Source organism: Prionailurus bengalensis, chromosome A1, assembly GCF_016509475.1.
Source record: "Prionailurus bengalensis isolate Pbe53 chromosome A1, Fcat_Pben_1.1_paternal_pri, whole genome shotgun sequence".
NCBI classification, from domain to species: Eukaryota; Metazoa; Chordata; class Mammalia; order Carnivora; family Felidae; genus Prionailurus; species Prionailurus bengalensis.
Genome location: NC_057343.1, coordinates 77,564,590 through 77,580,239, shown reverse-complemented (window position 1 = coordinate 77,580,239; position 15,650 = coordinate 77,564,590). Strand labels below are relative to the sequence as shown.

At 44.2% G+C, this 15,650-nt stretch overlaps 1 long non-coding RNA gene across 3 annotated transcripts in view; it reads right to left on the bottom strand.

Annotated features, from left to right (window-relative positions):
- Positions 1-3,291: 3,291 nt before the first annotated feature.
- The window catches only part of LOC122484814, a 222,102-nt gene continuing 209,743 nt past the window's right edge, over positions 3,292-15,650 (bottom strand). For all 3 annotated transcript variants that reach the window (XR_006297723.1, XR_006297720.1, XR_006297722.1), the window contains one exon: positions 3,292-3,396. This is a non-coding gene — a long non-coding RNA (uncharacterized LOC122484814). The remainder of the gene's footprint in view (positions 3,397-15,650) is intronic.

The following is a 15,650-nucleotide window of genomic DNA, read 5'->3' as shown; positions in this document are numbered from 1 at the left end:
TTTAACTTTGGCATCATTTGATGGAGAGTCCGGATTTTTCAAAACAGCAATTTTTGTCCAGAACCTCCTCTGGTACCTTCTCGGGTACTAGAGAACCTTCTAGAACCTTCTCTCTAGTATCTTCTCTTGCAAGCAGCCAAGCAGAAGCCAGGCAATCCCTCTAACGGTCTGCCTAGAAATCCTATCAGCTATATCCCCCAATTCACTAGCTCCCTTTTTTGCCTTCCACTCTACCTTCACCGTGGCTGCCGAAACTGACACCACTACAATATAAGAGTTTGTTCCTTCCAGTTTCCAAGAACATTTTTCTCACTCTCCTTTTAGCCATCACTTGCCATCTTGTCAAAAGCCGTGAGGCTTCTATTAACAACCTCTTCAAAACAGTTAAGCTTTCACTCAAATCCTCTTGAGGTCCTCCAAGCACCCACTGCCTGGGCAATTCCAAATCCAAGCCCACGTTGAAAGTTTCTTGTTATGGCGGTACCCCGCTTCCAGATACCACATCCTGCATTAGTTAAGGCCAGACGGATGACAAACTACCCAAAAACTTAGCGGACTTGGGACAAAAAGGATCCTCCACTGTTTTCTCTTTTCTGTAGCTCTGGAGCCTGAGAGCCCCACAGGTGGGTAGGTGCTGGCTCAGCTCAGCCAGAGTCTCTCCCATGGTCGTAGCAACTTGTCAGCCAGCTTGACTGGGGCTAGAGGATCCACTCCCGAGATGGCATTCTCACGTGGCTGGTCCATTGGTACCGGTTGTCGGCAAGAAATCTCAGTTCTGTGCTGTCATAACCACTCCAAGAGCTGAGAGGTTACCCTTGAGACCTGGCTAGTGATCCGAGAGAGAGATAAGACGGAAGTGCTGCTGTCTTTTATGACCTCGTTTCAGAAGTTACTCACTATCGCTTTTGCCACATTCTGTTTGTTAGAATCAAGATACTAAGTCAAGCCCGTAGTCAAGGGGAGAAGAATTGGTCTCCTCCTTTGGCAGGAAAAGGGCTGATTTTGTGGACATATTTTAAAAGTACCACACATGGGGGTGCCTGGGTGGCTCAGTCGGTTAAGCATCTGACTCTGCTTTTGGCTCAGGTCTCGATCCCACGGTTTGTGAGTTCGAGCCCTGCTTGGGGCTCTGTGCTGTCAGCGCGGAGCCTGCTTGGGATTCTCTCTCTCTGCTCCACCCCTGCCCATGCTCTCTCTCTGTCTGTCTGTCTCTCAAAATAAGTAAGATAACATTTTTTTTTTCACATACCACACACTGTATTCCTTTGAAACTGCAAGCAAATCAGGGTTCTGGGATAATTCCAGAACTCTCCAGAAATCTTCCACATCCTCAAGATGAACAAGACCAGCATCCAGTAGGCATTAGGCCTACTTCAGTCCCAAGTTAATCTCAAGGGCAAGTCAGGGGAGCCAGGCCCTTGTTGAACCAGCCTGCAGACTAGGACACCCGAGCTGGTTTTTCCGGCAGCCTCACAGCAGACTGACCACAGCAGGTGTCTCGTTCAGGAAGAGCCAACACCGCTTGTCTGGCCGGCCAGTGCCCTGGTCTCTCAGGCCCTCAGAAAGAAGGCTAACCCATGAGCGAAAAGAAAATGATTTGTAAAATTTGTATAGTAAGATAATTTCTATAGTTGGAAAAGAGAGAGAAACAGATGTGGTTTGGGGGGGGGTCGATACTTAAAATTCTCAGGGTAATCCCAGTTAGTTTAACTATTGTGCCTTATAATTTCCAAAGCAGTTTAACGTGTACTTTTAGGTTAAGATGCAATATTTCTTTGGATGCCATCATGGTGGATTGCTGGCTAACTCAATATTTGGGTAGGTGTTTACTTGTGTGGGTCCGAAGAAAAGAAGTTAGAACTCATTACTATTTTATGACATAGTCACAATAAATATGAACATTGGGAAACATCTATGAATAGGGCAATATGCACACGTATTTGATAAACCATTGTTATTTCAATTTCATACACCGAGGGCGGTCTTCAAGGAATCCAGAATCTCCTGAAGAAGGTAGCAGTGCAAGCGGTGTCTGTAATCCACAGCGAATCGTCCTCACATTCATAGCAGAGGAGCCAATAAGTGGCTCCGAAAGCCTGACGTGGGGAGACGCTCATTTTGACGATATCGGGATAGTCCTCGGAAACCTGAATCTGGGATGAGGAATCAAATTTTCTCGCAAGAGGCCAAGAGAGAGAAAGACAATCTCTGTGAAGGAACCGAGTTGCAGGGAAGATGAGGAGGTAGCCGTGAGTTCAGGGTGTGTTTTAGAAAGTCTGAGGATCCAGGGGACAAGCCGTGAACAACGAGGCAGGATGAGCTCTGAGTCAGGTTGGATCTCATTGGGGGTGGGGATCGTAGGTGGAGTTCTGACCCCCAGAGGCACCAACCTGGGCTCCGTTGAGGGCAAAGGGGACCGAGGGCAGGGTTCCAAGAAGGCATACGAGACAATCATGTCTTCGATTCATAAACCACGATTCATCACTGTTTGTCCACGTTCACACTCTGTGTGTACTTTATCGATCTCAGCAGCAAACGAACATTTCCTGGACTTGCTGTGAGAATTTAGTATCTTACTATGTGAGAATTAATGAAGAAGCAAAGGGCTACAACAGCTTCGGCCCAAACATAAGGAAGAGAAATATTTGGAAATGCTTTCAAAGAGTAAGGATTCCTGAAATCCTTCCACTTAGTTATAATAACAATAACAACAACAACAACAAAGGCTCCTTCTGTAATCCACGCAGAGTGTGTACAGGAGAACATAACCTTGTCTTTACATTCCAAGACAACAGCAGACCAGATTTGGGGGGGAGGAATTTTCCAGACTCTGTCTTCAGTTGGCTGCTCTCCTTCAGAAGTGTTAACATACCTTCTTAAACAAAAACAGGTCAGAAAAACGAAAATACACTTCCCTCATTTTCTCCCTTGATCTTGGTTTCTCTCCCGGACCGGGACCCACACGGAGCCCTTTCTTGAAGCTTCCAACACAGTCTCATGCCCAGTGCGGGACGGAGTGAGCACAAGGACCCACCTGATGGCAGGTGGTACTTTCTGAGGTTCGTAAAAAGAAGGCAGGTAAATTTCTTTCTTTGAATGCTACTCTTTTTCCTTTATTTTTGTGAGGAGGCTTCCATTTTTTTTTTCAAAAAGCAGAATTATCCAAAAGTGGTCTCTAAATAGTTTTACTGAAGCTCCATTAAAACATGAAGCAGAGAGCTCCAGAAGCTGACTCATTTTTCAAGCGGTGCTCCCAAGGTATTTGTTGTTGCGTGATTAATGGCCGGGGTGTGGGGAGGCTGTGCAGAAGTGCACCGAGGTGGACGGCAATGTGGCTAAAATAAGCAGATGGAGGAAGAGGGCAGGACCAGATCGGTCTGGAAAGCAGGCGATGTTCTAGAAAAAGAAAAAAAAAAAATCAAAGAGAGAAACACAGCGTAAGGAATGCTGTCAAACACAGGATATGACATAGCTTATACGGAGTACGAGCAAGATGTGAAATGGGAAAGATACGATTTATTTTTTTTAATTACCGTTTGAACACACTCTGGTCAAAACACAGATTGGGAGGGGCGCTTGGGTGGCTCAGTCGGTTACGCGTCCAACTCTGAATTTTGGCTCAGGTCACGATCTCACGGTTTAGAGTCTGAACCCTGAGTAGAGCTCTGCACTGGCAGAGCGGAGTCTACTTGGGATTCTCTCTCTCTCTCTGCCGCTCCCCCACTCATTCTCTCTCTCTCTCTCTCTCTCTCTCTCAATAAATAGATAAACATCTTTACAAAAAATAGATTGGGGGGCGCCTGGGTGGCTCAGTTGGTTGAGTGTCCAACTTCGGCTCAGGTCATGATCTCGGGTCTGTGAGTTCGAGCCCCGCGTCGGGCTCTGTGCTGACAGCTCAGAGCCTGGAGCCCGTTTCAGATTCTGTCTCCCTCTCTCTCTGACCCTCGCCCGTTCATGCTCTGTCTCTCTCTCTCTCTCAAAAATAAATAAACGTTAAAAAAAAAAAGATAGATTGGGAAGTAAAGTACAGAATCCAGGGGCAACCGTGTGACTCAGTCAGTTAAGCGTCCGGCTTCAGCTCAGGTCATGATCTCGTGGTCCATGGATTTGAGCCCCGCGTCGGGCTCTGTGCTGACAGCTCCAAGTCTGGAGCCTGCTTCAGATTCTGTGTCTCCTTCTCCCTCTGCCCCTCCCCCACTCACAGTCTGTCTCTCTCTCTCTCTCTCTCTCAACCACAAACATTAAAAAAATTTTTAAAGCGTCGAATCCAGAAATAAAAGAAGGAAAAGCATAATAATCCGTTATCCTTATTTCCAAACATTGCCATCTGTTTTTTAATTGAAGTTATATCCAAATCATTCATGTGGTGTTTCAAGTGGGAAGGAAAAAACTGTCCTCTCTGCATTCCTGACACCAAGTTTTAGTCAATTGTGTTAGTATCACAAAATGAGATTTTCTAGAATAAATGTGCAATTGGAATCAATTAAAGAGTGGATTCAGTTTAAACCTTCAAATGTCTAGAAAGACGGAAATCTAGGTTTTCAAATTGGTTCCTCTGCGGCTTGGTTCATCTGCCTTTTTGCGCTCCTACGCCTAAGTGAGGGGCAAGGTGCTGTGGGAAAGAGCCACGCGTGAGAGGCTACGCGGAGTTCATCTTGTTCTCCTGATGCCAGGTGAGGGATGTCTGTGGAGAGACGAGCTGAAAAATGAGGAGAAAATAGGTCAAGAGAAGTACGAAGTATGAAAGCACACGTTTGCCCCGGGGCCTCTGTTGATGGCTGGAACACAGGAACCTTTATTTTTAAATTTTTTTTTTAACGTTTATTTATTTTTGAGAGACAGAGTACAAACGGGGCGGGGGCAGAGAGAGAGGGACACAAGAATCTGAATCCGGCTCCAGGGTCTGAGCTGTCAGCACAGAGCCGGACATGGGGCTTGAACTCACAAACCGCGAGATGGTGACCTGAGCCGAAGTCGGATACTTAGCCCACCGAGCCACCCAGGCGCCCCACAGAGGAACCCTTAAAAATACAGGATCCTGAGAAGTCTGGGTGGCTCAGTGGGTTAAACCTCAAACTCTTGGCTTCGGCTCAGGTCCTGATCTTGAGGTTCTGAGTTCAAGCCCCGCGTCGGGCTCTGTGCTGACAGTGCAGAGCCTGGTTGGGATTCTCTCTCTCCCTCTTTTCTGCCTCTCCCCCCATCGTGCTCTCTCTCCCTCTCAAAATAAAGAAATAAATAAATTAAACACACACACACACACACACACACACACACACAGGCTCCTCTGTCTGTCTCCTGAAGGATTTCATGGGGAGACAAAGACCCTGATTGATGAGTGCTCCCGGCAGTGCTCCGCATCCCTCCTGGGCCTCTCTCTCCTTGTCCCTGACAGAGCTGTCAGTGTGGGGACCTGGTCACCCTCCAGACAGTTCTCAGTGAGGCTCCGGAGGAGCACGGGGACACCGAGGTGCTGTGCTCACGGCGTCCAGCCGTCAGAAGCACAACAGTCTGTATCACGACGAGAGGCCCCGGGAGGCCAAGGGTTCTCTGGGGTTAATCCACAACTTTCCAGAAGGAAAGCACTTAACAGCCATTGAGCTCTGTCCCTGCCGGGCCCACAAGCTGGCCGGAGCACCAGCTCGGTGTGTCGCACCCGTTGTCCCCATTTGGGAACAGGTCCGGGCAGCGTGCGGGGCCCTGGGAGCCCGTGCACATCCGAGCGTGGCCGCCTTGCCTCGGCACCCGACCCGTGAGTTGTTGCACTGACAAAACAGATGGCGGGGTTTCAAGCCGGTGCTTCCAGTGGAAAGGGAGACGTGCCAGCAAAGGAGGAAGAGAGCCCGGGGGGTGGGGGGTGGCAGCGTGGGACACGGGCCGCCTGTGCTCCGGATGAAACACGAAGGGAAACAGGTTCCCACTGGAAACTTCCTGCAGATCAGCTCAGCAGAAGAGACAGTACTTAGAAGATGCCCCGCAACACCTTCAGTCCGAAAGGAGAACAAACAACATGCTTTTCTCTCCGAACTGCTACCCTTTTACAGCCTCTGGATACCGGGGTCACGTTCACCAGAGAGCAGCCAGAATCAGCTATTAAATCCGGGCGCTGTCATTTCTCCCAGGAAGTTCTTTCATGAAAACACAGGTCTAGAACTGCCATGGTCTTTTCACGGCCACGAGCAACCTCTCCTACCCCCTCTTTTCCTTGTCTGAGCCTTCGATGTGACATGCACACTCCCCGCTCAGGACCTTTGCACCTGCTATACCTCTAAATGGAAGACTCTTGCTCCAGACGTCTGTGTAACTCACTCCCTCAGCCTCCCCCAGGCCCCTCTTGCAACTCCCAGATTAGAGGCTTTCCTGGATCACTCGGTAAAAGCTTAGCGGCTCCTCACGCTGCGAAAATCTCCATTTCTCTCTTACCCTGCTTTATGACTCTCCAGATGTTTGTTTTCTACCTGGCAGACTACATTTTTGTTCATTTATTTATTATGTTTCTCTATCCACTGAAACGTAAGCTCCCCGAAAGATGTCTTTTTGTCCAGAGCTGGATTCCCAGATCCTGGAATACCTTCTCACACACAGTGGGTACTCATTGGCCGAATAATTGAATGAAGAAATCATAATGACAGCGCCACTAAGCTCTGAGTTGCCTGCCCCTCTCTGCACACCTGGAAATGTGTTCATCTTTCCAGGGCACAGATACAAACACGTCATTCCTGGTTTTCAGACCTTCAATAGCAAACAGAGAAATGAATAACTCAGGCGGCTCATCACGTGAGATAGACCCTAAATCCTTCAAATGGTTTACCAGGCACTCATGACCTGCCTCCTGGACATTGCTCCCAACTTGTTTTGCAATACTCTACCATGTGCTAGAAGCACGAATTTTGGAACCAAATTCCTGGGGTCCCACTTTGGCTTTCTCCCTCTCTGTGCGTCCACAACATTTTCGTGATTGTTTCCTTTGCAAAATGATGGTAGCAATAGTACCCGCCCCATAGGTTGTGTTTTGAGAAAATTAGGGGGAAGAAAGAAAAGCGATAACTAGATGCTCACCTACAGTGTGAGCCCGCAAGCCCATCCCTAGGGATTTACCAAACAGAAATGAAACCATCAAGTTCACAAAAAGATTGGTACCACATGTCCATAAGAGCTTGATGTGTGACAGGCCACTAACTGGAAAGAGCCTGGCTCTCCATCCATAGTAGGGCCCCCAAACACGCAGCAACAACAGAGTGTAGACTGTTGGTATGGGTGTGGATGAGTCCAAAGGCACTACGCTGAGTCAAAGATGTGCTACACAGAAGAAAACGTGTGCGCGGATGTAAAATTCAAGAGGAGGAAAAGAATCATCTGTGGCCGAGGGAAAGACGGGTGCTGGCCTCTGGGAAAATGGGTAGGGATTGACCAGAAAGAAGTACGAAGGAACCTTCTGGGTGATGGCGATGCTCTATATCTTGACAGGGCTTTGGGTTGTAAGCATTTGCCAAAATTCAGAGAGCATACACTTGAACACTGTGCATTTCATTTTGTGTCAACCTTACACCCAAAGAATAGAAACAAGTACTCAAAATCATGACGTGCTGCTTAGGTATTTAGGACCAATGGAACTTGCAGGTACTTGGATGTACTTGGAAATGCATCAAGAACATATGATGATGGGGCGCCTGGGTGGCCCAGTCGGTTAAGCGTCTGACTCTTTGTTTCGGCTCAGGTCGTGATCTCACGCTTCACGGGTACGAGCCCCACATAGGACACTGGAGCCTGCTTGAGATTCTCTGTCTCCCTCTCTCTCTGTCCCTGTCCCACTCTCTGTCTTTCTCAAAGTAAATTGATAAACTTAAAAAAAAGAACATAGGATGATTAATTGCTGGATACAGGAATGGAAAAATAGATGGGCAGATGATAAAGAAACTTTAGTTAAATGCTAATGCTAGAATCCAGGCAGTGAGTAATTGGATGTTCACCTACAAGTGACTTCAACTTTGCTGTATCTGAACACTTTTACAATAAATGTTGAGGAAAAAAAAACACAGAAGCCATCTGGCAAAAATATTAATTTAGATTATCTTTAGGTAAAATGATTTCGCACTTGTATGTTTTCTGCAAAAGTAAACCCAAGCAAGTTCCCTTCAGTTCATTGAAAGTCAGTATTACATATTGCCTGACAATTATTGACAGATTTACCCTATGCTAGCACTAACCGTATTTTTTTATTGACCATTTTTATAGAATAAGAGTTAAATGAGTCCAGTCTTTTGCAATTAATTCTTATAGCATCATTGATTAGATTTCCCCCAAAAATTTACTTCTCCCTTCATACACTAGAAGGTAATCCCATTAAATATAGTAGTGTAACATTTTAAACCAGGCTGCCTTAGCTCTGCGTTCATTGAAAGATTTACATAGGTCTGAAACAAGGGCTATTTCTGCCTAATGATCTGTATGTAAGAGCAACAGAAATATAGAAGATAGGAATAATCAATCTGTAAAATGTTGTATATCTCCCAAGAGTTGTCCAAGTAATCAAAGATTTCCTGGTGAGGGTCATTTTACATTGCCGTGACTCCAGTTCTCTAAACACCGAAAATATATGTTTCTCTTGAATTTAACATTACCTCTGCACAGCTGGGATAGTAAACCACTTGGTGTGGGCCATTCAAATATATAGCCTTGTTATCTAACTCAGTCAGTAAATATCGTCTACAGCCCATAGGGCACCCGATAAGCTCTCTGGGAAGTTATAGAGGCATAGATACAGAGCCCTTAACCTTGTCATCTATCAGTGACAGTTAAAGATGCAACTGAACAGATTAAGAGGAAGGCCCTACGCTTAAGAACTTTCTGCCTTGTTGAGGGACAACGCAAAGTTATAGTGAAAAAACAGACTATGGTGTCGTAAGAAAATACACAGCCAAAGGTAGTCTAAAGTATCTATCCCTTAGGATGTCAGTCGTAAATTACAATATAATTTTAGGTCGTTAATGAATACTTTAAAGATCAATAATTTCAGTATAATAGCTTTATATTGAATTTAGAGAAAGGAGAATGAATAAATATTTTCTCATCTTCCACTCAATAACGACTAACATTTATGGAACACTTTTTTTAAGGCACTCTGTTACTTTTCCACTAGTATTAGAAAAATTCTTACAATAATTTTATGAGGTAGATGATGTTTTCCCCACATTGCACTGATAGGAACGTTGTGGTGTCGGGATTAGGTTATGTGCCCAAATCCATATGGCTAATAAGAGAGAGGGATTGGAATTGGTGGATGTGTCATTCAGTGGTCCCGGGGCTGAGTCTCCCCTGGAGCCAGCCTTTCTGTTACACTCTGTCACACCTGGTGAGGAAGCAGGGCTTAAGGTCGGGATTGGGTTAAGTAAAGAATTTACGTAATGTTTTTCCAGATATTGTTATGTGCTCTAAAATGTCTCCAATAATAAGTCCGTTAGACTAGAATCAAAGAATTTTAGCCCTCCTGATGCATAAGAAAAACCGAGGAGAACAAAAGTATTTTAGAGAATTTTTTAAAAATGTAAACTAAGTAGGGCGCCGGGGTGGCTCAGTCAGTTAAGCATCTGACTCTTGATTTCGGCTCAGGTCATGATCTCACAGTTCGTGAGTTTGAGCCCTGCATCGGGCTCCATGCTGACAGTGGAGAGCCTGCCTGGGATTCTCTCTCCCTCTCTCTCTGCCCCTCCCCTGCTCAAGCTCTCACTCTTTCCCTCAAAAGAAATAAACATAAAAAAAAAAAGAAGTATATGTCTATACATCTGTGTCTGTATCTATATCTGTATCCACATATCTATGTATCTGTATGTGCTCATTCGTATCTTTTCTCTTTTCCTGTGTGGAGGATGCATTGTGGAGAAGTTGGCCTGAGTGGCAGACATTCAAATGAGACAGATTTTTGAGACTGAATGATATATGCAGTGGTCGTTTTATCCTTGAAAGCAACAATTACAACCTCCTAGAGATCTCTTCCTATACACTGATGTACATAATATATGGATATATGCCTATTTATTTAGACATATTACGTATACTACACATACAGAAATGACATATAGATAGATATGTCTATGTACCTATCAGTACACATGTGTGTGTAGATAGGTTGATAAGTAGATAACAGATAGATGACAAATGATAGATGATAGGTAGATAGATAGATAGATAGATAATAGATAGGTAGATAGACAGATGATAGGTAATAGATGATAGATAGATAGATAATATGCAGATAACAGAGGTATGGATATTTTTGAAGGTGGGTCATAGAAGTTTAATGCTCACTTCCTATAATGAACCTTTTTTTTTTTTTCAAATTAACTGACTTTTACCTTAGCCTTTAGTAGTGCAGAAATGTATTCATTGTTTGGCTTAGGTAGTTTCAAACTTGGGAGACTGAATACATGTATATCTCTGATGGTCACCAAGCTGTGGGGTCTCCTCTGCGAGGACACCTTGTTCTGTTTATTGCAAGAGGAGGCTTCTCCAACTGAATGACATAAGGCAGACTTCAACTCTTAATGACCTTTAGACACACCACGCAAGGGCCATTCATTATGAAAGTAGCGTCCTTGCATTAGGAAAGCTGGGCTGTAGTCCCTCATAATTAATTCCAACTCAAAAGCAATGCGTGTATCTATACACAAAAATCATTGTAAAAACTCTTTACTATATAACATTCTCTTTACAACCAAGCCATGAAGTTCTATATTTAGTAATTTAATAAAAATACCTTAATTTTATCTTTAAATATTTTTGTGGATAAAGAGGCATAAAGCAAAAAGATCTTTAATGTCTTCAGAAAGAACTCACAGAAAAATAATTATAATCTATAATTCAGAGCTTCGTTTTTCACAAAGGTAATAAATTAAACATTCTCCTTTGAGATTTCTTTGTTGTGCAAAATAAGACTGATTAGGTCGAACTGTTCTTTCCACAACTTTTTGACATGCTAGGCAGAGACGTTAACATTTCCAAATAGAAATGGAAAATGGTGCAGGGCTTGAAGAAGGATGAGGGGTCATCAACCTAAAATTAGACATTGACCATGTTGTCTTCCCCATGATTCCTTTAAGATTTTCTTCCATTAGACAATGGTCAGCTGGAGAAAAGGAAAGCAATATATAGTCACACACATTTCCAAGTTAGTCTGAATATCATACTTTTTTTTAATGTCTATTTATTTTAGAAACAGAGAGAGAGCATGACCTGGGTAGGGGCAGAGAGAGAGAGAGAGAAAGAGAGAGAAGCCCAAGCAGGCTCCACACTGTCAGTGCAGAGCCTGATGTGGGCATCTGTCCCATGAGATCATGACATGAGCCGAAAACAAGAGTCAGACACTCAACGGACTGAACCACCCAGGCACCCCCAGTCTGAATATCATACCGAGGAAAGAATGACAGGCTAGTTTCTGGCCAAGGTGTTTTTAGGAACAGCGTCTCAACGTGTTTCCTCTTCACAGCCTAAATTCTTAGCGGCATGGCTTCTGTCTTTGTACTATGCACAAACCTCCCCAATTCCATTCCAGATGGTTCTGCAATCACAAGGAAGCCAAAACTGCGCGGAGCCTTTACACCTGCATCCTCCCTGCCCCTCCAAGTGTCCTGTGGAGAGAAGCACTCCGTCCTAATTGGAGCCATTCAACATATCTTATTTCTACCAGTGCAACACAATACATGAAATATTCTTATGGCCGCACTCACACACACAGAAGCCTGTTACAAAGTGCATTGCCAAGACATCTTGCTTAAAATATTTTGCTTATCCTATTTGAGTATCAAAAAAAAAAAATCCCTCCTGTTTGGATGACAGTTCCCTTTATAAGACCTATGCTGTTGAATAGTTCACAAGTTCAACAATAAATATAAACAGTGATGGTAGCTGACCTGTGTTCCAGGGGTTGACCCTTACAATGCATGAATATTTGTCCTCATGGGTTACTTAGGAACATTCTCCCTTACCTTTTCTGTTTCAGATTCATGGGTCCCTAGTCAGTGCCTTTGGGGATAGAAATGTTAGATCATAACAATGAGAGCAGAAAATCGTGAAGCCCTCACATCTCCCAGACTCTAGAAGCTTGCACTCAGAGAAAAGAGGAAGTATTAATGGACATTGTTCAAAAGGTTGCACGTGCTGCACGTGGGATCTTGGCAACACTCAGAGTGAGACACAGAGAGGAGGTCATCAACACCCCTGCCATCTGATTTCACCTCCACACGGCATCCATGTGCTAAAAAGGAAGGTGCTTAAGTTGGAATATGCATCGATTTTCCAAGGCATCAGTGTTTCCAAAAAAGGTTAAAAATTGGGGCGCCTAGCTGTCTCAGTAAGCTAAGCGTCCCACTGTGGCTCAGGTCATGATCTCGCGGTTCGTGGATTTGAGCCCCGTGTTGGGCTCTGGGCCGACAGCTCAGAGCCTGGAGTTGCTTCAGACACTGTATCTCCCTCTCTCTGTGCCCCTCCCCTGCTCATGCTCGGTTTCTCTCTCTCTCTCTCAAAAATAAATAAACTTTAAAAAAAAGTTTTTAAAAGATGCTAAAAATGGAAAGACTGATTGAAAAAACTCATATTTAGACCATTTCAAGAGGAAAAAGAAAACTAATTCATTTTTCAAGGTCACGATTAGGATAAAACTAATGCCAAGAGTCAGGAAGGATTTCCACTGGGTGTCCATTAACTCTCTCTTTTCTTCAATGTAAATAATGAGGTGACAGTGCATTTGCATGAAACATGTATTTGTAGGATACATATTGGTACTAGTTCATTATCTTTAATTTAGGGTTAATTGAATGTTTGTAAATATTCAGGATTACTAATGTGATCAACTTTTTAATATTATCTCCTAACCTAATTTACTTGAATATGTATTCAATGTATACTTTTGACGTTGATCATGCTGGGCTCAACTTCCAGCTTTTCATGACAATGAACTCCAATTTCAATTCAGCCTACTACCATACTTTTATTCTATAGCTTATGATTTCTGAAATATGTTCTGCAATCAAAGCCCCAATGTAGTCTTTAAAAAACCTGTAATTTGATATATGTGACTGAACTTCTTGAAATGAAAACATTTCGTTAAGTTGTTTCGGAAACTCAGCGGGTTAAATTTTTTCTTTGAAATATACGCACCCTTGGGGCGCCTGGGGGTGGCTCAGTCGGTTAAGCGTCCGACTTCGGCTCAGGTCACGATCTCGCGGTATGTGAGTTCGAGCCCCGCGTCGGGCTCTGTGCTGACTGCTCAGAGCCTGGAGCTTGTTTCAGATTCTGTGTCTCCCTCTCTTTCTGACCCTCCCCCGTTCATGCTCTGTCTCTCTCTGTCGCAAAAATAAATAAACGTTAAAAAAAAAAAAGAAATATACGCACCCTTATAATAAAGTTAATTTTAGTTTTTTAATGTTTATTTATTTTTGAGAGAGAGAGCGTGTGCGTGTGCACATGCACGTGAATGGGGGAAGGGCTGAGAGAGAGGGAGACACAATCTGAAACAGGCTCCAGGCTTCGAGCTGTCAGCACCAAGCCCGACATGGGGCTCGAACCCACAAACTGCGAGATCATGACCTGAGCCAAAGTCACTTAATCAACTGAGCCACCCAGGGACCCGTATAATAAAGTTAATTTTAAAAACTGAAAAAGAATGTATATTTTGTGCTAATTGTCTAAGAATTGCAGAAGGAAACAACTTCACCAAGAATTTTTTTTAATGCAATTAAAATAAAAAAGTAAGTTTCACCTGACAGACTGGCAAAAATTGAAAAAGAAGGACCGTGCCTTGCATTGTCCAGGGCAGCAATCTCTAACCCTGCTGGTAGAATTCCAAATCGCCACGCTGCTCACTCATGTAGGAAAAGGTACGCTATGTGTACCTCTGGGGCGCCTGGGTGGCTCAGCTGGTTAAGCACCCAACTCTTGGTTTCGGCTCAGGTCATGATCTCACAGTTCATGAGATCAAACCCCATGCCTGGCTCTACGCTGACAGTACGGAGCCCGCTTGGGATTCTCTCTCTCCTCTCTCTCTCTCTCTCTCTCTCTCTCTGCTCCTCCCCGGTGCACTCTCTCTCTCAAAATAAACTTAAAAAATAAAGAAATAAAATAAAAAACACCTACACTCTGATGCAGCAATTGTCTTTTAGGAATCTAATCTATGCAAGTAACCAGAAACGTTGGGAAGGCATAGGTACAAGGGCCTTCCTGCCCCGTCATTTATAGGAGATCAAGTTAATATACAGCATAAATATTTAGACACAGGATTTATAAGAAGTACCCATGAGAAAACCCTGGGCAGCTATTTGAAATAAATGTATAAAGAAATATTTGGTGGCATCAAAGGCACTCACGCTATATACTGCTAACAATGGGAGCACAGTGCCAATTTTTATTAACTTAGATACAATACGATAAACGCATGGTCCACAAGTAAGAGTAGCTCTGTCCTGAAATGTTAGCATCACTTACATTTGACGTGTGAGGCAAGGGGAGATTGCATTTGGTTTCCCTTTTTTTTTTTTTTATTATCATTACCTTCTGGCTTTATTTTTATCTCTTCTTCAGAAAACCATCTGTTATTTCCATAGCATTAAGAGTTTAGTAGCCTTTGATTGGAAAAATGCTTAATAGAAATGACATTTTCCTTCCATTTTTTTCCCTTACTGTGTTCAGGAGAGTCCAGATGGTTTCCTTCCACCCTCACCTTCCCCCCTCCCCCGCCACACCCCTTCCAGAGCTGTTAGCGAATCCCCTTGGTCACACGCCATAACCAACTGCATCATGAGCGAGGCTGCTGTCCCTCCGAACATCACACTCATAAATGCGGTATCTTTTTTGGCTACGTCTTGCTTGGTTTGGGTCCAAATGGCTCGCTGAACTCAGGCTCCCCCCGCCAGCCCAAGGCCAGCTTGCTTCCTCTCTCTATCCTCATGTTTAGTTGTTTGGGTTTGCCATCCACCAGCAGCTCTTCCTCTAGATTAAGTCAGCCTTGGGGAGAAAGGGAAGAGTCCAAACTTGGGAAGAGGAGACTGTGGCTTTAAGTTAGGCCACCCACTCCCGTCCTGTTTGCTAAAGCGCCATGCAGGTTTCGTGCACAAGCCCCTCCAGTGCAAGGTGGTGTGCCCGGTCTTATTTTTCCCCTATTGTTACTTATGCCTGTAACTCCCTGGGCGTCTCCTAAGTAGGTGTCACGAGGACTTGAAGTAGGAATCAGGCATTCCTCAGTTCCCTAAGCAAACACCACTGAATAACTTTACGGTTTTGTCCCAGCCAGGCCTGGCGTCACGGGCCCTTGATCTGGTTGTCACCAAGGCGCCACTCTTAGAATGGCCCTGAGCTTGGTTTAAGGCTCTGCTGTCGCCATCTTGAATTCTTTAGGGATTTTTGAACAAGAGGCACTCGGCCCCACAAATTGCGTAGCCGGTTCTAACATCCCAACCTCAAACACTGAATGTCCTTTCTGATTTAATATGTGGCAAAGTCAAAATTCACATACAGACACATTCATTTTGTACATTGGGAAAAAGAACATAGGAGTATCTCTTTCCTCTTGGATTGCCCGTTCATACAAATAAGAAGAAGAACTGTCTCTTTCCCAGGAAGCCTTCCGAGCCCTTACTTTTTGCACCTAACTATAGATCTGCATT